The 22,847-nt window shown below is 39.7% G+C and overlaps 1 protein-coding gene across 1 annotated transcript in view; it reads right to left on the bottom strand.

Annotated features, from left to right (window-relative positions):
• The window catches only part of PTP4A2 (protein tyrosine phosphatase 4A2), a 76,965-nt gene extending 59,784 nt beyond the window's left edge, over window positions 1–17,181 (bottom strand). Inside the window, exon 1 of the mRNA XM_053707237.1 lies at window positions 17,163–17,181. The gene's annotated coding sequence lies outside the window, so the exon portion shown is untranslated. The remainder of the gene's footprint in view (window positions 1–17,162) is intronic.
• Window positions 17,182–22,847: the final 5,666 nt, after the last annotated feature.

A 22,847-nucleotide genomic window follows, 5' to 3' on the forward strand; every position in this document is an offset into this window, starting at 1 on the left:
AGAAGAGAGATATAGGAGAAAATCTAATCTCAATCTAGAAGGTAGAATCCCCCGGGAGCAAAAAACCAACCATATAGCAGCTATCCCTTGGTGAGCAGAGAAGCAATTGTGCTGGCCGAGAAGAACAGGGAATCCCCGGCTGGCACAGTGCTTATCCCCCTGTGTAAATATGTATCTGAAGAGGCTATGATAAGGGATATGATAGCGCTGGTTGTTAGGAGACAATGTAAAACACAATTAATATGTGTGACTAGATGCCAATTATAATACAGAATACACAGCAAATCAAACACAATGTTAAAAAAACACTATAAAATAGAGTGGAGAGTTGAATACAAAATGTCCCAAATACTGGAGAACTTATATGTTGTATATATACAGTGGTAGAATTCGAGACTTGGGATGTGGGTGAAATGCACACTTACAGAAATGAACCTCAATCGTATGAGGTAAGGAAACAGCACATCAGGGAGTCACTCTTAGTAGGCTTGGCCCCTTAGGGTATAGGGGAAACTTCCAAACAATAGGCTTGTCTTTTTCCCTTCTGCTTTCCCGGGTGTATGTGAAACTTCAGTAATTCAGTAGTTCCAACTAGTAACAGCTGACAAAAAGCTGCAGAGTTTCTTACACTCACCTCTCTCCGGGAGCAGTGGTCTTACAGTGAATCACCTCAGAGTAGACACTGTGCAGCTGATTGTGCCTAGTCAGCAGCAGGAGCCTGACCCTCTCCGGCTTCTGCGTCTCACCAGGACCAGCATTTCCAGGGCCGCCTCTGATCGTTTACACTACCATCCTGAGAGGACCCATACCAAAAGACCGAGGAAAAAGGCTCCAACTACCTGAAGTTTCACATACACCCGGGAAAGCAGAAGGGAAAAAGACAAGCCTATTGTTTGGAAGTTTCCCCTATACCCTAAGGGGCCAAGCCTACTAAGAGTGACTCCCTGATGTGCTGTTTCCTTACCTCATACGATTGAGGTTCATTTCTGTAAGTGTGCATTTCACCCACATCCCAAGTCTCGAATTCTACCACTGTATATATACAACATATAAGTTCTCCAGTATTTGGGACATTTTGTATTCAACTCTCCACTCTATTTTATAGTGTTTTTTTAACATTGTGTTTGATTTGCTGTGTATTCTGTATTATAATTGGCATCTAGTCACACATATTAATTGTGTTTTACATTGTCTCCTAACAACCAGCGCTATCATATCCCTTATCATAGCCTCTTCAGATACATATATATATATATATACATACATACATATATATATATATATATACATACATACATATATATATATATATACATACATACATATATATATATACATACACATATATATATATATATATATATATATATATATATATATATATATATGAAAATGGCATGAAATAACGAAAGCAAAGTTGTTACATGACACAAAATATGTGGTAAATGGTACGCCTGAAATATCAGACATCTAGGAACAAGAGAAGGGATTTAGGAGTTCCCTTTTAAAACATTCCCCCGACAGCGTTAGCGGCGTACTGCGCAAAACACGGTAGTGTGGAAGGACGAGAATTAGCAGAGTTAGAGCTGGACAATGAAGATCCTGATGACGAAATATGGGAGGGGGTAGGCGGGCATTTTAAACAGCCACAAGAGGAAAAGTACTAATGCTTAGAAACGATTTAGGCTACTAAATTAGGCTATAGTGCAAAATAAGAATCGTTAGCAACTTTATAGGAATTACCCATTTGAAAATGTGGGTTGACTGTCCCTTTAAGTATTGGATGGCTAGTAAATAAAATTACTATAAAAAACCATGGGCACTTTGATTTTTTAAAGACATTTCAAAAATATTTACCACTTAGAGATAGTAAACATTGCGCGGTTCCTGCGCCCGCATCTCATACTTTACTTAGCTGAACAATGACAAATTCGGTTCAATCGCTTAGCTAAATCAAGTATGAGATGCGGGCGGAACGGCGTAATATCTACCCATCTCTAAATGGTAAATATTTTAGAAATGAAGCGTCAAAAAAACATCCCAAAAAACAAAACAAAAAAAAAAAAACCAACAACCAACCATCAATGAAACTGCCCATGTTTTTTTTTTATAGTAATTTTATATACTAGCCGGTAAATATTGAAAAGTTTACAATCATTTTAAGAAGAAAACTGGTTCTTCTGCCTCTCTGCCACCTCAGAAGTGGTGACATCACCTCCCAACCCTTGCTCATTCGGGGTGACTAACATTCCCTGCTCTAGCACAATTGGTTGAACCGGAGCGATGAAACATTACAAGGGGTGATTGCAGGTTGACAGGTTCACTACTTGTTAACCTGTCCGCCTGCAGGGATAGCAAATTTAGCCCTATATTGCAGTCAACGCACCACTTATTGGGACACAAGTCATCTGAAAGGGAGTCTGCCCTTTAAAACAAGGGATCATATTTCCCTGTAAGAAGCAAGTTATCATTGAGAGGAAAAAAAAAAAAAGTTTTAAAATATCTTTTCAGCAATATATAAGCTGTCAACAAAATAAGGTAGCAATTAACCTTGTACTAAAGGTTGTTAGAAATGCAATAGATAGTTTGAACGCAGTAATTGACACAACTGATTTCATTCTGGAAATTCCAGTCTTATTTCTAAAACTGTTGCCGTTTTAATGTAAACAGTCAGGCCTATTTTCTTTTTCAGGTCTAGAAAGACAGGTATCACTTAATGTCACAGAACAATAAATCATTTTCTAAGAACACAAATGTAAAGTGACATTTTATGCTTACTTATAGGCTTAGAAAATAAAGTATATGTTGCAATTCCAATAGAAAGGGTATGGATCAAAAGGCAAAGTTTAGTAAACACAAGTGAGAACACAAACAAGCACAAGAGGGAAAGAAATAAATAAAATGAGAAGTAATTATTCTTGGAGAGGAAGGTAGAGGAAAAATATCAATTAAAATGTTTAACATGTAAAATCTGATATTCTCACGTTACAGCGACCTAGGTTAAAAAGGAAAGCAACACCCAAGATTACACCAGATGAAAAAAAGCAGAAACTTGCATTCAGAGCAATCAAGATTGTAAAATGTTGCAAAAGTTTAGCTATCACTGCAAATCCTTTAAAAAGGAAGTCTTGTAACACAAAGCAAACAAATATCCACATATGGTCAAAGGGACATTATACACTAGATTGTTCTTTCCATAAATGTTTTGTAGATGATCCATTTATATAGCCTATACAGTTTTTTTTAAATGTATAGTTTTGCTTATTTTTAAATAACATTGCCCTGATTTTCAGACTCCTAACCAAGCCCCATAGTTTTAGAATACTGACGTATACCTACTGCAGTTTTTTTTTCTGTTTGTGTAAAGAGTCTTTTCATATGCAAAGGAAGGGGGAAGTGTCTGATATAAAGTGGAAGCTTTAAAGTAATTTTTTTTTTTTTTAACTGTTTTATAATGGATTTTTATATCAGTATCTTTGCATATTATTCTTTATATTAGTGTCTATTACATGCAGTTATATAAAAATTGGTGTATACTGTCCCTTAAAGTGCATTTGCCTAACAAGTATACAGCTAATATAAAAAAAATGTACCATCTAATAGAACTGCATTCATTTCAAAGACAAACCGGAAAAAGGGGGATTTCACATTGCAACATGAACACAGAAGCACTGTTTTTCCTAGTCAATCCTGTGGCCTGTGTTACTTACATATTGAAGAGTAAACACTGCCTGCATCAAAGAGATTATATGCTGTTCTAAGAGGCCTCAACAACATTAACGTAGAAAAGTTTCCATGCCAAACAAACAAGGAGCTTTAGAAAGGGCATGAGGGGGAATAGCAGAAATTCGAGTAGCTCTCAGTAAAAGGGCTTACACTGCCACAGGGCATGCACAGTACAGAAATGATTCACCTCTTCGGTCTATAGGAGATAAAGCTACATTCAGCTCTTTTTTTTAGCTCTCCAAACAGTGAATGCCAGATCAAACATATACGGCAACGGAAAGGAGTCCGACATAAAAAGGGAAATGATGCACAAAAATGGTTTCTGTTCTATGTAAAAGAAGTTTTAAACTGCAATACAGAGCTTTGCATTTTGCATAATGGAAGTTCCTGTTGTAGACAAACCAACTTTTGTATTGTGGAAGTTGTCCCTGTCAGCCGTTGAGCAACAGAGACAATCTTGCACATGGTAACCTGAAAGCAGAAGGGGGGGGGGGGGGGGGGGGAATTCCCACACTAGTAATGCACTTAAAGGGATATAAAACCCCATAATTTTTCTCTCATCATTTAGACAGAAAGCCGTTTAAAATTTGCATGCTCTAATATACATCTATTATCAATATGTCTTCATTTTCTTGTTATATTTGTTGAAAAGCAGGGACATATGCTTAGGAGCCGGCCCATTTCTGAAGCACTTTACGGCAGCAGTTTGACAAGAATCTTATCCATTTGCAAGAGCACTAGACGGCAGCGCTATTTCCTGCCATGTAGTGCTCCAGACACCTACCTAGGTATCTCTTCAACACAGAATATCATCGGAACAAAGCAAATTTGATAATAGAAGTTAAACTTTTTTTTAAATTGTATGCTCTGTCTGAATCACAAGAGTACATTTTTGGGTTTCAGATCCCTTTAACTGCAACAGGCTTAAAGGGACATAAAACAAGTTGGGATATAGACAAAACAATATAATATGTACTTTAATTTACACTGCAGTGTCTTGCCATTAACCCTTTCTTTTTAGTTTCTAAGCTGTAAAGCTCTAACTCCCCACACAATTCCTTTTATGGCTGTATCCGTCTATTGTTCTTTTGGAAAAATGCTAAGTGAATAGGGATTATCTGCTGGAGCATGCCTAGAAGCCGTGAACTCAGTTGTAATTCATTTTGCTTATTTTTGAAAATTTTAAAAAAATACTTGCCAACAATTTTTTTTTATGCAAACTATTTTAAATTAAAGGTCCATAATACCCAAATGTTTAAACACTTGAAAGTGATGCAGTATAGATGTAAAAACAGAATTTATGTTTACCTGATAAATTTCTTTCTCCAACGGTGTGTCCGGTCCACGGCGTCATCCTTACTTGTGGGATATTCTCTTCCCCAACAGGAAATGGCAAAGAGCCCAGCAAAGCTGGTCACATGATCCCTCCTAGGCTCCGCCTACCCCAGTCATTCGACCGACGTTAAGGAGGAATATTTGCATAGGAGAAACCATATGGTACCGTGGTGACTGTAGTTAAAGAAAATAAATTATCAGACCTGATTAAAAAACCAGGGCGGGCCGTGGACCGGACACACCGTTGGAGAAAGAAATTTATCAGGTAAACATAAATTCTGTTTTCTCCAACATAGGTGTGTCCGGTCCACGGCGTCATCCTTACTTGTGGGAACCAATACCAAAGCTTTAGGACACGGATGAAGGGAGGGAGCAAATCAGGTCACCTAAATGGAAGGCACCACGGCTTGCAAAACCTTTCTCCCAAAAATAGCCTCAGAAGAAGCAAAAGTATCAAACTTGTAAAATTTGGTAAAAGTGTGCAGTGAAGACCAAGTCGCTGCCCTACATATCTGATCAACAGAAGCCTCGTTCTTGAAGGCCCATGTGGAAGCCACAGCCCTAGTGGAATGAGCTGTGATTCTTTCGGGAGGCTGCCGTCCGGCAGTCTCGTAAGCCAATCTGATGATGCTTTTAATCCAAAAAGAGAGAGAGGTAGAAGTTGCTTTTTGACCTCTCCTTTTACCTGAATAAACAACAAACAAGGAAGATGTTTGTCTAAAATCCTTTGTAGCATCTAAATAGAATTTTAGAGCGCGAACAACATCCAAATTGTGCAACAAACGTTCCTTCTTTGAAACTGGTTTCGGACACAGAGAAGGTACGATAATCTCCTGGTTAATGTTTTTGTTAGAAACAACTTTAGGAAGAAAACCAGGTTTAGTACGTAAAACCACCTTATCTGCATGGAACACCAGATAAGGAGGAGAACACTGCAGAGCAGATAATTCTGAGACTCTTCTAGCAGAAGAAATCGCAACTAAAAACAAAAAACTTTCCAAGATAATAACTTAATATCAACGGAATGTAAGGGTTCAAACGGAACCCCCTGAAGAACTGAAAGAACTAAATTGAGACTCCAAGGAGGAGTCAAAGGTTTGTAAACAGGCTTGATTCTAACCAGAGCCTGAACAAAAGCTTGAACATCTGGCACAGCTGCCAGCTTTTTGTGAAGTAATACCGACAAGGCAGAAATCTGTCCCTTCAGGGAACTTGCAGATAATCCTTTTTCCAATCCTTCTTGAAGGAAGGATAGAATCCTAGGAATCTTAACCTTGTCCCAAGGGAATCCTTTAGATTCACACCAACAGATATATTTTTTCCAAATTTTGTGGTAAATCTTTCTAGTTACAGGCTTTCTGGCCTGAACAAGAGTATCGATAACAGAATCTGAGAATCCTCGCTTCGATAAAATCAAGCGTTCAATCTCCAAGCAGTCAGCTGGAGTGAAACCAGATTCGGATGTTCGAACGGACCCTGAACAAGAAGGTCTCGTCTCAAAGGTAGCTTCCAAGGTGGAGCCGATGACATATTCACCAGATCTGCATACCAAGTCCTGCGTGGCCACGCAGGAGCTATCAAGATCACCGACGCCCTCTCCTGATTGATCCTGGCTACCAGCCTGGGGATGAGAGGAAATGGCGGGAACACATAAGCTAGTTTGAAGGTCCAAGATGCTACTAGTGCATCCACTAGAGCCGCCTTGGGATCCCTGGATCTGGCCCCGTAGCAAGGAACTTTGAAGTTCTGACGAGAGGCCATCAGATCCATGTCTGGAATGCCCCACAGGTGAGTGACTTGGGCAAAGATTTCCGGATGGAGTTCCCACTCCCCCGGATGCAATGTCTGACGACTCAGAAAATCCGCTTCCCAATTTTCCACTCCTGGGATGTGGATAGCAGACAGGTGGCAGGAGTGAGACTCCGCCCATAGAATGATTTTGGTCACTTCTTCCATCGCTAGGGAACTCCTTGTTCCCCCCTGATGGTTGATGTACGCAACAGTTGTCATGTTGTCTGATTGAAACCGTATGAACTTGGTCCTCGCTAGCCGAGGCCAGGCCTTGAGAGCATTGAATATCGCTCTCAGTTCCAGAATATTTATCGGTAGAAGAGATTCTTCCCGAGACCAAAGACCCTGAGCTTTCAGGGATCCCCAGACCGCGCCCCAGCCCATCAGACTGGCGTCGGTTGTGACAATGACCCACTCTGGTCTGCGGAACGTCATCCCTTGAGACAGATTGTCCAGGGACAGCCACCAACGGAGTGAGTCTCTGGTCCTCTGATTTACTTGTATCTTCGGAGACAAGTCTGTATAGTCCCCATTCCACTGACTGAGCATGCACAGTTGTAATGGTCTTAGATGAATGCGCGCAAAAGGAACTATGTCCATCGCCGCTACCATCAACCCGATCACTTCCATGCACTGAGCTATGGAAGGAAGAGGAACGGAATGAAGTATCCGACAAGAGTCTAGAAGTTTTGTTTTTCTGGCCTCTGTTAGAAAGATCCTCATTTCTAAGGAGTCTATAATTGTTCCCAAGAAGGGAACCCTTGTTGACGGGGATAGAGAACTCTTTTCCACGTTCACTTTCCAGCCGTGAGATCTGAGAAAGGCCAGGACAATGTCCGTGTGAGCCTTTGCTTGAGGAAGGGACGACGCTTGAATCAGAATGTCGTCCAGGTAAGGTACTACTGCAATGCCCCTTGGTCTTAGCACCGCTAGAAGGGACCCTAGTACCTTTGTGAAAATCCTTGGAGCAGTGGCTAATCCGAAAGGAAGCGCCACGAACTGGTAATGTTTGTCCAGGAATGCAAACCTTAGGAACCGATGATGTTCCTTGTGGATAGGAATATGTAGATACGCATCCTTTAAATCCACCGTGGTCATGAATTGACCCTCCTGGATGGAAGGAAGAATAGTTCGAATGGTTTCCATCTTGAAAGATGGAACCTTGAGAAACTTGTTTAAGATCTTGAGATCTAAGATTGGTCTGAACGTTCCCTCTTTTTTGGGAACTATGAACAGATTGGAGTAGAACCCCATCCCTTGTTCTCTTATTGGAACAGGATGAATCACTCCCATTTTTAACAGGTCTTCTACACAATGTAAGAACGCCTGTCTTTTTATGTGGTCTGAAGACAACTGAGACCTGTGGAACCTCCCCCTTGGGGGAAGTCCCTTGAATTCCAGGAGATAACCCTGGGAGACTATTTCTAGCGCCCAAGGATCCAGAACATCTCTTGCCCAAGCCTGAGCGAAGAGAGAGAGTCTGCCCCCCACCAGATCCGGTCCCGGATCGGGGGCCAATATTTCATGCTGTCTTGGTAGCAGTGGCAGGCTTCTTGGCCTGCTTTCCCTTGTTCCAGCCTTGCATTGGTCTCCAAGCTGGCTTGGCTTGAGAAGTATTACCCTCTTGCTTAGAGGACGTAGCACTTTGGGCTGGTCCGTTTTTTACGAAAGGGACGAAAATTAGGTCTATTTTTCGCCTTGAAAGGCCGATCCTGAGGAAGGGCATGGCCCTTACCCCCAGTGATATCCGAGATAATCTCTTTCAAGTCAGGGCCAAACAGCGTTTTCCCCTTGAAAGGAATGTTTAGTAGCTTGTTCTTGGAAGACGCATCAGCCGACCAAGATTTCAACCAAAGCGCTCTGCGCGCCACAATAGCAAACCCAGAATTCTTAGCCGCTAACCTAGCCAATTGCAAAGTGGCGTCTAGGGTGAAAGAATTAGCCAATTTGAGAGCATTGATTCTGTCCATAATCTCCTCATAAGGAGGAGAATCACTATCGAGCGCCTTTATCAGCTCATCAAACCAGAAACATGCGGCTGTAGTGACAGGGACAATGCATGAGATTGGTTGTAGAAGGTAACCCTGCTGAACAAACATCTTTTTAAGCAAACCTTCTAATTTTTTATCCATAGGATCTTTGAAAGCACAACTATCCTCTATGGGTATAGTGGTGCGTTTGTTTAAAGTAGAAACCGCTCCCTCGACCTTGGGGACTGTCTGCCATAAGTCCTTTCTGGGGTCGACCATAGGAAACAATTTTTTAAATATGGGGGGGAGGGACGAAAGGAATACCGGGCCTTTCCCATTCTTTATTAACAATGTCCGCCACCCGCTTGGGTATAGGAAAAGCTTCTGGGAGCTCCGGCACCTCTAGGAACTTGTCCATTTTACATAGTTTCTCTGGGATGACCAACTTTTCACAATCATCCAGAGTGGATAATACCTCCTTAAGCAGAATGCGGAGATGTTCCAACTTAAATTTAAATGCAATTACATCAGTTTCAGCCTGTTGAGAAATGTTCCCTGAATCAGTAATTTCTCCCTCAGACAAAACCTCCCTGGCCCCCTCAGATTGTGTTAGGGGCCCTTCAGAGATATTAATATCAGCGTCGTCATGCTCTTCAGTAACTAAAACAGAGCAGCCACGCTTACGCTGACAAGGGTTCATTTTGGCTAAAATGTTTTTGACAGAATTATCCATTACAGCCGTTAATTGTTGCATAGTAAGGAGTATTGGCGCGCTAGATGTACTAGGGGCCTCCTGAGTGGGCAAGACTCGTGTAGACGAAGGAGGGAATGATGCAGTACCATGCTTACTCCCCTCACTTGAGGAATCATCTTGGGCATCATTGTCATTATCACATAAATCACATTTATTTAAATGAACAGGAATTCTGGCTTCCCCACATTCAGAACACAGTCTATCTGGTAGTTCAGACATGTTAAACAGGCATAAACTTGATAATAAAGTACAAAAAACGTTTTAAAATAAAACCGTTACTGTCACTTTAAATTTTAAACTGAACACACTTTATTACTGCAATTGCGAAAAAACATGAAGGAATTGTACAAAATTCACCAAATTTTCACCACAGTGTCTTAAAGCCTTAAAAGTATTGCACACCAAATTTGGAAGCTTTAACCCTTAAAATAACGGAACCGGAGCCGTTTTTAACTTTAACCCCTTTACAGTCCCTGGTATCTGCTTTGCTGAGACCCAACCAAACCCAAAGGGGAATACGATACCAAATGACGCCTTCAGAAAGCCTTTTCTAAGTATCAGAGCTCCTCTCACACGCGACTGCATGCCATGCCTCTCAAAAACAAGTGCGCCACACCGGCGCGAAAATGAGGCTCTGCTTATGCTTTGGGAAAGCCCCAGAGAAATAAGGTGTCTAATACAGTGCCTGCCGATATTATAATATCAATATACCCAGATAAAATGATTCCTCAAGGCTAAATATGTTTGTAAAAATGAATCGATTTAGCCCAGAAAAGTCTACAATCTTAATAAGCCCTTATGAAGCCCTTATTTACCATCGTAATAAACATGGCTTACCGGATCCCATAGGGAAAAATGACAGCTTCCAGCATTACATCGTCTTGTTAGAATGTGTCATACCTCAAGCAGCAAGAGACTGCACACTGTTCCCCCAACTGAAGTTAATTGCTCTCAACAGTCCTGTGTGGAACAGCCATGGATTTTAGTTACGGTGCTAAAATCATTTTCCTCATACAAACAGAAATCTTCATCTCTTTTCTGTTTCTGAGTAAATAGTACATACCAGCACTATTTTAAAATAACAAACTCTTGATTGAATAATAAAAACTACAGTTAAACACTAAAAAACTCTAAGCCATCTCCGTGGAGATGTTGCCTGTACAACGGCAAAGAGAATGACTGGGGTAGGCGGAGCCTAGGAGGGATCATGTGACCAGCTTTGCTGGGCTCTTTGCCATTTCCTGTTGGGGAAGAGAATATCCCACAAGTAAGGATGACGCCGTGGACCGGACACACCTATGTTGGAGAAAAGCTGGCTAGAAAATATCACCTGAACATCTCTATGTAAAAAAGAAAGATATTTTACCTCAAGTTTCTCAGTAGCCACATCCCATTGTAAAGGATTTCTAAACAACAAATCGGTATGTCTGTCCTGGGACAGCGGAATGAGCAAGCTTTCGTGCACACATGTTATTTCCCTATTCAGTGTAAGGAATTTTACAATGAAATCTCATGAGAGTTAAGTGAAATCTCATGAGATCACAGTAAAAAAAGTTCATGACCTCATCACTATTGATGCTGATTGGCTGCTGTTCATTTCTTTTTTACCTGCAGCTGGGCAGTAACTGAGTATAACTTTACACAGAACTTACTCTGCTGAGCTAGAGATTCCCAGGTGATATTTTTCTGTCAGCTTTTTACAGTTATACTGCATCAGTTTCAAGTGATTTAGCATATGAGTATTATGTCCCTTTAATTAGCCCTTTTAGGATATGCACAGATCTCAACCTGTTTTATGGCACTTTAAAGGGACATGAAACCTATTTCACGAAAGAGCATTCCAACGCACATATATTGTAACATTTACTTTGTTCTCATGGTTTCTTCTAGGAAAAGAATACCTAGGTAGATAGTTTACACGTCTAGAGAACTATATGGTAGCAGTTTTGCAAAAATTTTAACAATGTTGTACAGTTTGCTAGCACCAATGCCATTTAGTGCTCAAAAGCATTCTTGCAAAACAGCTACCATATAGTTCTCCAGACATGTGAAATATCCACATATGTATTATTGTCAACAAGAAACCATGAGAACAAAGTAAATGTTATAATAAACATTATCAAACTAAACTATTGGAATAAAGGTATGTTAATAAAAAGAAATTATAGAACAAATCTTGAGTGACTTAAAAATGGAAGCAGAGGAACATATACAAGAAAACCAAACAAGGTCCAGTGTTTATGGATCATCTGCAGTAATTAGAGATTTAATTAACTCTAAGTTTAAAATCTGCATCCTTGGTTAACTAATACTAAATGCCTAGTCACACATTCTTCCTATTCATACCTGTTTTACTTGTCATTTTATGTGTGATGAAACTGTACTGGCTAACAAGCATGCTGCATTACATATTTTTACTATTGCACATATCAATGGTTACACAGGATAAGGTTTGGATGAGCTGATGTGGGGGGGGGGGGATTTAGAAAGAGAATCCAATTTTAAACATCTTTCTAATTTACTTCTACTGTCTCATTTGTTTTATTCTCTTGATAGTCTTTACTGAAAAGCATATCTAGATATGCTCAGTAGTTGCTTATTGGTTGCTGCACATAGAAGCCTTGTGTGACTGGCTCACCCATGTGCATTGCTTTTTCTTCAACTAAGGATATCTAAACAAATGAAACAAAATAAATAGAAGTAAATTGTAATGTTTAAATTTGTATGTTCTATCTGAATCGTGAAATAAAGATTTGGGGTTTAGTGGCCCTTTAACATAAGTAAAAATGTAGTAAACATAGTAATGTGCATCAAGCCAACTTAAAAAGGGACACAAACCCCTTTTTTTTCTCATGATTCAGACGGAGCATGAAATTTTAAGCAACTTTCTAATTTACTCCTATTATCAATTTTTCTTCGTCTCTTGCTCTATTTGAAAAATGCAGGAATGTAAGCATGGGAGCCACCAATCAGCAAGCGCTATCCAGGTACTGAACCAAAAATGGGCCAGCTTAATATTATCATCATCAGGTATTTGTAGAGCGCCAACAGATTCTGCAGTGCTATAAACATAGGCGGTATACAAGATAACATTTATAGCGTTCAGATGGGTAGAGGGCCCTGCCGAGAGTTGCACTGTTGTAGTCGGCTCTTATGACAGCAATCTACAAACAGCTGGGCTCATAGGCTTATATTCTAAGGGGTTCAAGGGGAAAGCGATAGAGTTAGGAAAGGTTAGTGTTGGTTGTATGTATTTAGAGAGCGCTTGAAACTGTTAAAATTAAGGGAGAGAGTCTTGTGGAGCGAGGCAGGGAGTTCCTCAAGATGGGAGCCAGTCTGGAGAAGTCCTGTAAACGGAAATATGAGGAAGTAACGAGGGGAGGAGAGTAGGAGATTGTGAGCAGAGCTAAGGGGACGGGAGGAAGAGTATCTGGAGACTAGGTCTGAAATGTAGTGGGGAGTAGTGCAGTTGAGGACTTTGTATGTCAGGTGAGGATTTTGTGTTTAATCCTGGAGGCAAGAGTCAGCCAGAGAAGGGATTGGCAGAGGTGCAGCAGATGAAGTGACGTGTAAGGAAGATGAGCCTGGCAGAGGCATTCATTATGGATTGTAATGGAGCTCGGCGGCAGCTAGGTAGATCAGAGAGGACGGAGTTACAATAGTCGAGGCAGGAAAGGATGAGAGAGAGTGGATTAAAATCTTAGTTGTGTCTTGTGTAAGAAAATAGCTAATTTTAGAGATTTTTTTTAAAGTGAAGGTCAATTTTTGTGATTCTCAATACATCATTTGGAAGCTTATGTTAAAAACACTTTAGTCGCTCACTTTATATCTGTAAATAACGCATCCTTTGCAAATAAAATGTTTTTCTAATGTACCTCCGTTATCGCCATGAGCTCCGCCCATACAACACTTCCTTATTCTGCTGTTATGACACCGCATTCTTTCTTTCAAGCGGACTACGCTCGTGCACCCGTGTGTTGTTTCAAATGCGCATGCGTAATATAGATTTTTGGAACCATTATTTATATTATGCAGGATCGAGCGTATATTGTTGACAACGGTGAAGCAAGATAATTATTATTTACTATGTTAGCCCAATACATTAATATCTTGATTATTCGCAAATTATTAATAGATATCTATTATAATGTATCACAATTCGTTGGTTAGATGAGCAGCGTCTTCATTTTTACCTGTTCTTATAGATCGCAGCTAATTTGCTATGATGCGGGAGAGCGATGCTGTCAATTCAATGTAACAACAATTCTGTTAGCAGACAACGCATGAGCGTTACATGAATGAGCATGCCCATGATGATGCCCTGTTTATTTACACGCATGCGCATAATGTTTCAATGACGAAACAGAAAAGGGGCTGGACGCCACGGGGGTAAACAAAAGATTGGAACGAAAAAATGTCAATCAATAAAGGCACTGTGACGGGCGGATTATACAGCTGAAACGGAGCTGATTCAAATCGTAAAAAATAAAACTTTTGATTGTATTTATCTATAATTTGATGAATGAACCTCATACTGATTTTAGCTAACATATTGAAAACTGCTAAGCACAACCCCAGACTTGACCTTCACTTTAAGGTGGAAGCAGAAGGCTTTAGCCAAGGACTGAATGGGAGGAGTGAAAGAAAGGTCTAAGTCAAGTGTGACTCCAAGACATCGGGCATGCGGGGTAGGGGTAATGATTAAATTATCAACAGTTATAGAAAATGGGGGGGGGGGGTGAAGATTTTGTAAGAAGGGGAAAAAAATAAAGGAGTTCAGTTTTAGAGAGCTTTAGCTTAAGGTAGTGAGAGAGGACATAAAAGATGAGACCGTGACATGGGTTAAAAAGGAAGGAGGTTGCTCCCATGCTTCCTGATTTTTCAAATAAAGATACCAAAAGAACAAAAATTTTTAGTAGGAGTAACTTAATTAGCGTGCTCTATCTAAATCATGAAATAGAAAATGTGGGTTTTGTATCCCTTTAATTATGTTTATATAGAATGTTATCTTTAGTAAGTGAATGTAAACCAAATGTAGAAACCATGTATGGCAAAAACAAACTACATATACTAATGCAAAAAAATATACAAAACTTCTACAGAGAAAAAAGAGAAGTCACTAGGCCTCAACAGGAAGAAGCATTTCCTAAATGTGTTAGAATAAACACTCACTTTCACACTGATAAAGTAAACTGCAAAAAGCCAATTTCCTGCACATTGTGTAAACTCTGCCTGTGAAACTATGAATAATGATTTTAGCCCATGTGCTGGGAGCAGAGGTTATATAAGGCAGATTTACAGCATTTTGTCAAAGTCCATTACTGTTGTAGCCATATGCTGATCAGTCACAATATTCCCAATGCATTAAAGGGACAGTCTAGTTTATTTATGTTTTAATGTTTAATAATATAGATAACCCCATTATTACCCATTCCCTGGTTTTGCATAAGCAACTCTGTATACATTTTAGCTTGTATCTAAGCCTGTGCAGACTGCACCTTATCTCAGTTCTTTTGGCAGAAAAGCATTTTAACCAATCAGTGCTGACACAAGTAACTTCATGGGAGTTAACACAATGTTGTGAATATGAAACCCGAATTAGCACTGTCTAACTGTGAAAATGCTTTGAGATAAGAGGGCAGTTAAACGGCTGAAATTAGTTTGAGCCTACCTAGGTTAAAGGGACAGTATACAACTCATTTTCATTTAACTGCATGTAATAGACACTACTACAAAGAATACGATGCACAAATACAGACAAAAATACAGTATAAAAATGTTTAAAAGCTTACTTAGAAGCTCTCAGTTTAGCTCTGTTGAAAAGGTAGTTGGAAAGCCCCACTGCAAGTCGGAAATAAGACACTCCCCCCCTTACCCTTCTTTTGCATATGAAAAGTATGAAAAGACCATTTACACAAACAGGAGCAAGCTGGAGTAGGTATCTGACGGTATTCTCATAAAACTTTGGGGCTTGGTTAGGAGTCTGAAAATTAGAGCAATGTTATTTTAAAATTAGCAAAACTACACATTAAAAAAAAAAACTTTATGGGCTATATAAATAGATAATCTACAAAACATTTATGCAAAGGAAAAAAAATAAAAAAAAAATAAGTGTATAAAGTCCCTTTAAGCTTTTAACAAATACCAAGAGAACAAAGCAAATTTCAGGGGACAGTCAACCCAAAATAGCTTCTGAGTGATACATAGTTTACCAATGAAGCCCAATTTTCTCCTATAAATCGTTGTAACATAAAATGACTTCCGATTTGCTCCTGTCTTGTTTGCAAATGTCCGCCTGCCCCCTCCCCTATTTAATCAGCAACGCGTCATCTGCAAGTGATCGCAATAAACTTTTCTATCCTACACATACGTGTTTGGCACATGCGCCAATTGTAGTCAAGAGGTACTTTTGAATCCAGAACTTCATGTAACTGCTCAGTAGCCCAGCAGTTTCCTATTGACTACAATCGGCGCATTGCGCATGCGCCAAACACGGGAACGGGTAGGATAGAAAAGTTTACTGCGATCATTTGCAGATGACGTGCGGCTTATGAAATAGGGGGAGGGGGGCAGGCAGGACATTTGCAAACACAGGAGCAAATCGTAAGTCATTTTACTTTAAGATTTATAGGAGGAAAATTGGGCTACATTGGTAAATAATAATCGTTTGAAACTTAATATGTATCACTCAGAAGCTATTTTGGGTTGACTGTCCCTTTAAGGATAAAAGTAAATTGGAAAGTTGTTTAAAATAGCATGCCCTATCTAAATCATGAAACTTTAATTTTGACTAGACTGTCACTTTAAATCAATCGTTGCACTCAAGATTTCTTAACAAAATCACAATCAAGTATATGTAAGGCAATATGTCACATGTAACATCTCAGAGCTAAGTGGTGAACACAGATGATCCTTTCTTTCAATCTAGAGAGGGCAGGAGAGTTTGCATAAAGTTTTCAATGTCATCTCAGGAATATTGATTTAGGCAAAAGAGGGAGGGACACCTAGCTGATTTCACAATTAACAGAAGGTCAGAATGTTCCTAGGTAGGACCTGAGTCAAGAAGAATAGGGAAAGCAAAACCAAAATGAGGAAAGAGGTGAAAAGATGTGCTATGCCCTGGTCCTAAAGGTCATTAAACACTGTTAAAGCTAATAGGCTTGAGTAAACAGCTCACGACTGAGTTAACCTTGGATAATGTTGTAACATCACAACCTTTATACATCATTTCAATTTCTGTATAAGAGAAAAAAACACAAAAGAACACCACCACCTACACTTTATTCCTGTTTACATTAGTTTGACAAATCCACAAGCAGAGGAGGGACTGGCAACTTGTGGCCAAGGACAGCAAGTAAAAAAAAAAAAAAATTATATACATACATATATATATATATATTTTTTTTAAATTTATTTTTTAATAGTAAATTTGGTACAGGGCTGTGCAGACACCACTATCAACATGCGGGAGACATTTTAGGAACAGAGCAACATAGTGAAAATATATCTACAGCTACAAAACACCCTACTCATCCATGTTATGAATATATAAACATGCTATTGACAGTTATATATAAATGGCTTACAGGAAAATAAACTGATGAGCACTGCAACCTTCTGCACTGGCCCTGATTCCATCACCGAGTGGCGTCTGGAGGGCAACTGCCACCCTTCCCCTTGGCCAGTGAACCCTTGAATCCAAGGCCACCCACTGCAGAAGAGTTGTAAATACAATCTAAAAACCCTGAGAAGAACAATCTGAAAGTCAGCCAACAAATCTCATACTGGAAGACCAACTAGGGCTTGATGTCACCATAGTGTGCAAAACATTCCTATCTGAAACACAATTATGCATATCTACCAAACTTATGCTATATTTGGACAAGCTTCTCAATCAAAACCAGCCTATCATGGTAAGCCTGTATCTTCCATCAGTATATTAATATAACGTAAGGCCAATTTGACAAGTGGGTAACTTTACAAAAGGAGGGCTTACCTAAACAGCCGGGACATTACAGTACTGCTGGTGGGCTGCAACACAACATACCCCCACTGTGCGCTCTAAACAGGCCCACTGGCTCCACACATAAGGGATACCAAGCAGGAGCAGACAGTACTGGACAACACAAGTGATACCAGTCCACTGGCACCAAATTAAGTATATATTTTCTGCCCCTACACACACACACACACACGTCCAGCAAAAACATACATAAAAAAAAAAAAAACACCTTTATCGGGCCTTGAGGTCACTTTAATATGAGTGGCTCTAAAATGCTACATATCCATGAGCCCAATAACAAAATAGTCTAGCAAGCATACCTCCCAGCTTCTGACCCCTCTACACAAAATTTCATGTCATAGGCTCTTAGGGTCCTTTTCAGACCTCAACCTCACACACGAAACCCTACCTCCATGTATGCAAACCTCTCAAGACAATTGAGTATAAAGGATCTAACAAATAATCTCACAATAAGTTACAAAGGCTTCTCTGTGTGCATTAGAAAGGATATTTGCTTGGTACACTTTACAACAAAAAGGGTATTTAGCTTTACTAAATATAAAAGTGTAAAGGGCCAAAAAGTAGTCAAAATTAAAATTTTCATGATTCAGATGGATGTAATTTTTAATTTAGGAGGCAGACAGTGGTATTTGTATAAAGCTAAATGGAGTATAACCCAAAGTTAGTAGCAAGGAGTAAATTAAGGCGCCTTTGACCCCTGGATTTGTCAAGCCCTGGTTATAAACCATATACAAGCAAGCAGACGGGTATTACATTCTCCATATACCATGACCTTTCCCAAGAGTTTATAAGTTTCACCCCCTACACCTTGGCATTTCAAGACAAATTTGGCTTATTTTACATAAATAACTATTTATTCTGTAGAAGCCATGTTTGCTACGAAGCAGCTAGTTTCTCCAGAGACTGTAGACTTCCTTTTGTGACAGGCTTCGAGCTCATCAGACTGACAACTTGCACCACTGACCTAATGAGTTGCTGTCCAACATAAGAATGATTCACAAAGCCATATGTTGTAGGATGCCCACCAAGTCTGGTTCTCAACATTTCCCTGCAGACCATGCTTTTCCACGAGACAGATTATCCGCACCTCTATACCCCTCTGGTCACCACGAACCAGGAGGGCAACCTAAATATGAAACTATATATGCTTACTGTCACAAGCGGGCTGTTTCATTGAAGTCCGGGGTAACGATACTCAATTCTCCGGATCCCGGTCTCTTCCTTCGAACGGTTCCGGAAGCTTTGACACCTCTGACACAACTCAGGGCCCCAGACCCGCCCTGATAGCAGAATCAACCAATCAGGTGACTCCAAACCGAGGGCGGAGTACTGACTGTCTGGATAGGTTGTTTTTATCTGTAGGAAGAACCGGATGCCGCCTCCTTTAAATGTCAGCCAATTGAGAGATAGAATGGGGGTTGCTGCGTTTGCGGGGAAAAGAATGAGCTTGGTACGTTTGTAAGATGACGAGAAACCAATCAGGCGGATTTTATTTCAGCTCGCGCGGGCTAGCGTGGATTCCCGTGGAAACTACAGACGAGACCTAGGCGCGAAGGTTTCAACCAATCGAATTGCAGATTTGCAGAGCGTGCTAGTGACATCGAATGAGAGGGAGTGGCGCGTTGCTTTTACTGGAAGGAATAAATGACACTGCTTGAGGAGAAGGGTGATTTTTAATATTTTTTGGCGATTGACGTAATAACTTACTGTATTTGTTCATATTCAAATGAGTTATAATGAAATACGAATTGAGATTGTGTTTCTTTCGCGATTACACCATCCTATGTTGCCAAGTCACAGGTATGTGCTGGTGGTGTGAACACACTGTCACCCACCAGAAGTTGAACATATTTTAAGTAATTCATTATTCAAAAACCTCAATGGAAATTTTAATGTTTTGGGGAACAAAGACAAAATAATAATAATAAAATATATAGATTATATATATAAGCTTTTTGCGTTACTTATTCACTACTACCGAAGAATAATCAAATGACACCACAGGACATCCCAACTCTCCCTGAAGTTCAGGGAGAGGGAGTCTCACTGATTGTAAATAGCGCCTCCCTGATACCAGCAAATGGAATGCAATCTCCCTGAAACTCCACAAGTACCATGAACCAATGTGGCACTAATCCGGAAAAGTGTTTCTTTAAACCCCTTGGCTGCTAAGCCATTTACCACCTGGGTGCTAAGCTAGTTTTGAGCTTTTTGTTACGACAAGGAAGTTGGCTTCTTATTCAAGCTGTTTCTTATTCGTGAAATTCTGTTTCTTATTCATGAAGTTGGTTTCTTATTCAATTTTTTGTCAGACTGCTTTAAATTGACTTTAAAATAAAAAAATAGGTTTTTATTAAATAATAATATGATTCATATAATGTAGTTACAGAGGTGGAATCTCTTTATATAACAATTTAGATATACAAACTTGATAAAAGGGCATACTTTGGCACCACTACAAATATTATTTTGAATAAATAACATATATTTTCAAAGGGTTAATAACCATTGGGCCACTGATTTCACTATGAATATATACAGGGTAGATCCCCCTCCATGCCATGCAATTGTTTTTAGCCTGGCCCAATGGTGTTTTTGGCACATAAATTGATGCCAACCCTGGCATAGGTGAATATTTCTTGTTTTGAATAAGTAACATATATTTTCAAAGGGTTAATAACCATTGGGCCACTGATTTCACTATGCATATATACAGGGTAGATCCCCCTCCATGTCATGCAATTGTTTTTAGCCTGGCCCAATAGTGTTTCAGGCACAGAAATTGATGCCAACCCTGGCATAGGTGACATAATTCTCATTTTGAATAAGTAACAGATATTTTCAAAGGGTTAATAACCCATTGGGGCCACTGATTTTACTATGAATATCTACAGGGTAGATCCCCCTCCATGACATGCAATTGTTTTTAGCCTGGCCCAATGGTGTTTTGGCACATAAATTGATGCCAACCCTGGCATAGGTGACATAATTCTCATTTTTGAATAAGTAACATATACTTTCAAAGGGTTAACCATTGGGCCACTGATTTCACTATGAATATCTACAGGGGTAGATCCCCCTCCATGCCATGCAATTGTTTTTAGCCTGGCCCAATGGTGTTTTTGGCACAGAAATTAATGCCAACCCTGGCATAGGCGACATTTTTCTTGTTTTGAATAAGTAACAGATATTTTTCAAAGGGTTAATAACCATTGGGCCACTGATTTCAATATAAATATATACAGGTTAGATCTCTCTCCATGACATGCAATTGTTTTTAGCCTGGCCCCAATGGTGTTTTGGGCACAGAAATTGATGCCAACACTGGCATAGGTGCTCTAATTCTCATTTTTGAATAAGTAACCAGATACTTTCAAAGGGTTATATAACCATTGGGCCACTGATTTCACTATGAATAGATACAGGGCAGATCCCCTTCCATGACATGCAATTGTTTTTTAGCCTTGCCCAATGTTGTTGTTTTGGGCACAGAAATTGATGCCAACACTGGCATAGGTGACATAATTCTCATTTTTGAATAAGTAACAGATATTTTAAAACGGTTAATAACCATTGGGCCACTGATTTCACTATGAATTTATACAGGGTAGATCCCCCTCCATGTCATGCAATTGTTTTTAGCCTGGCCCAATGGTGTTTTGGGCACAGAAATTGATGCCAACCCTGGCATAGGTGACATATTTCTCATTTTGAATAAGTAACCGATATTTTCAAAGGGGTTAATAACCATTGGGCCACTGATTTCAATATAAATATATACAGGTTAGATCTCCCTCCCTCCATGACATGCAATTGTTTTTAGCCTGGCCCAATGGTGTTTTTGGCACATAAATTGATGCCAAACCTGGCATAGATAACATTATTCTCATTTTTGAATAAGGGTTAATAACCATTGGGCCACTGATTTTTACTATGAATATATACAGGGCAGATCCCCTTCCATGACATGCAATTGGTTTTTAGCCTGGCCCAATGGTGTTTTTGGCACAGAAAATTGACAACACTGGCATAGGTGACATATTACTTGTTTTGAATAAGTAACAGATATTTTCAAAGGGTTAATAACAATTGGGCCACTGATTTCAATATAAATATATACAGGTTACATCTCCCTACATGACATGCAATTGTTTTTTAGCCTGGCTCAATGCTGTTTTGGGCACAGAAATTGATGCCAACCCTAGCATAGATAACAAACCTACTGTCAAGGTTGTTTAATCTGCCCACAGTTCCAACCCACTGCACCAACGCATAGAGCGCCATTGCAGAAAAGGGGGATGGTAATGCCATGGTCAGATATACAAATTGATTTTATTGGTCCAGTAACAAGGTCATCAAGAGCTAACAAATACATGTTAACAGTAACATGCCTGTTCACCTAAATGGGTAGAGTGCAATCAGTGCGCCTAACAATAGTGCTGAAACATGCGCAGGCTTTGCTCATCAACCACGTGTTTTCCAGATTTGGTTTACCCCAAAGAATCGAATCAGATCGAGGAACCCACTTCACTAGCGAAGTGATGACCAAAATGTGGGAAAATTACTAGGGGTAAAAAGAAAGCTCCATATTGCTTATAGAGCTGCCTCAATTTGCTGGTGTAGAGCGTGAAAAACCAGTCCATTGTTAACATCCTCAAAAAAGTTTGTGAGTGAAACGGGATAAAGACTGGGATGTAAAACTACCTCTAGTCCCTAAATGCATTAAGAGCAACCCGAAGTAGTGCTACCAAGATGTCACCTTTTGAATTCATGGACTGGTAGACAGAATGGTTCTACCTCAGCATCTACTGTACCGTACATCAGACCAGAACTTGATAAACGCGGCCAATACACATCAATATGTGGAAACCTAAGAAAGCACCTGCAATATGCCTTTGCATTTGCTCATAGGAACTTAGAAAAAGCCGAATCTGCACTAAAACCTATTTATGATCTCATAGACCGTCCAAAAAGGAATATGACATAAATGAAAAAGTTTATCTTAATAACTTTGGAAGAGGATAAGTGTAGGGAGAAGAAATTTCCTTCCATCGTGGAAATGTCCTTTTTTCATTACTGACAAAATATCTCCAGTGGCCTATAAAATACAGATCCCCAAAAATGAAAGTTTCATAGATAAATGGGTTCATATCAATCGGTTGCGAGCGTGTCATCCTAGGTCCCAACTACAAGTCATAGAGGGAGAATGAAGTGTCATATCCCCAAATACATTAAAGACATCACTGTA

The sequence above is a fragment of the Bombina bombina genome, chromosome 3 (assembly GCF_027579735.1).
Source record: "Bombina bombina isolate aBomBom1 chromosome 3, aBomBom1.pri, whole genome shotgun sequence".
NCBI classification, from domain to species: domain Eukaryota; kingdom Metazoa; phylum Chordata; class Amphibia; order Anura; family Bombinatoridae; genus Bombina; species Bombina bombina.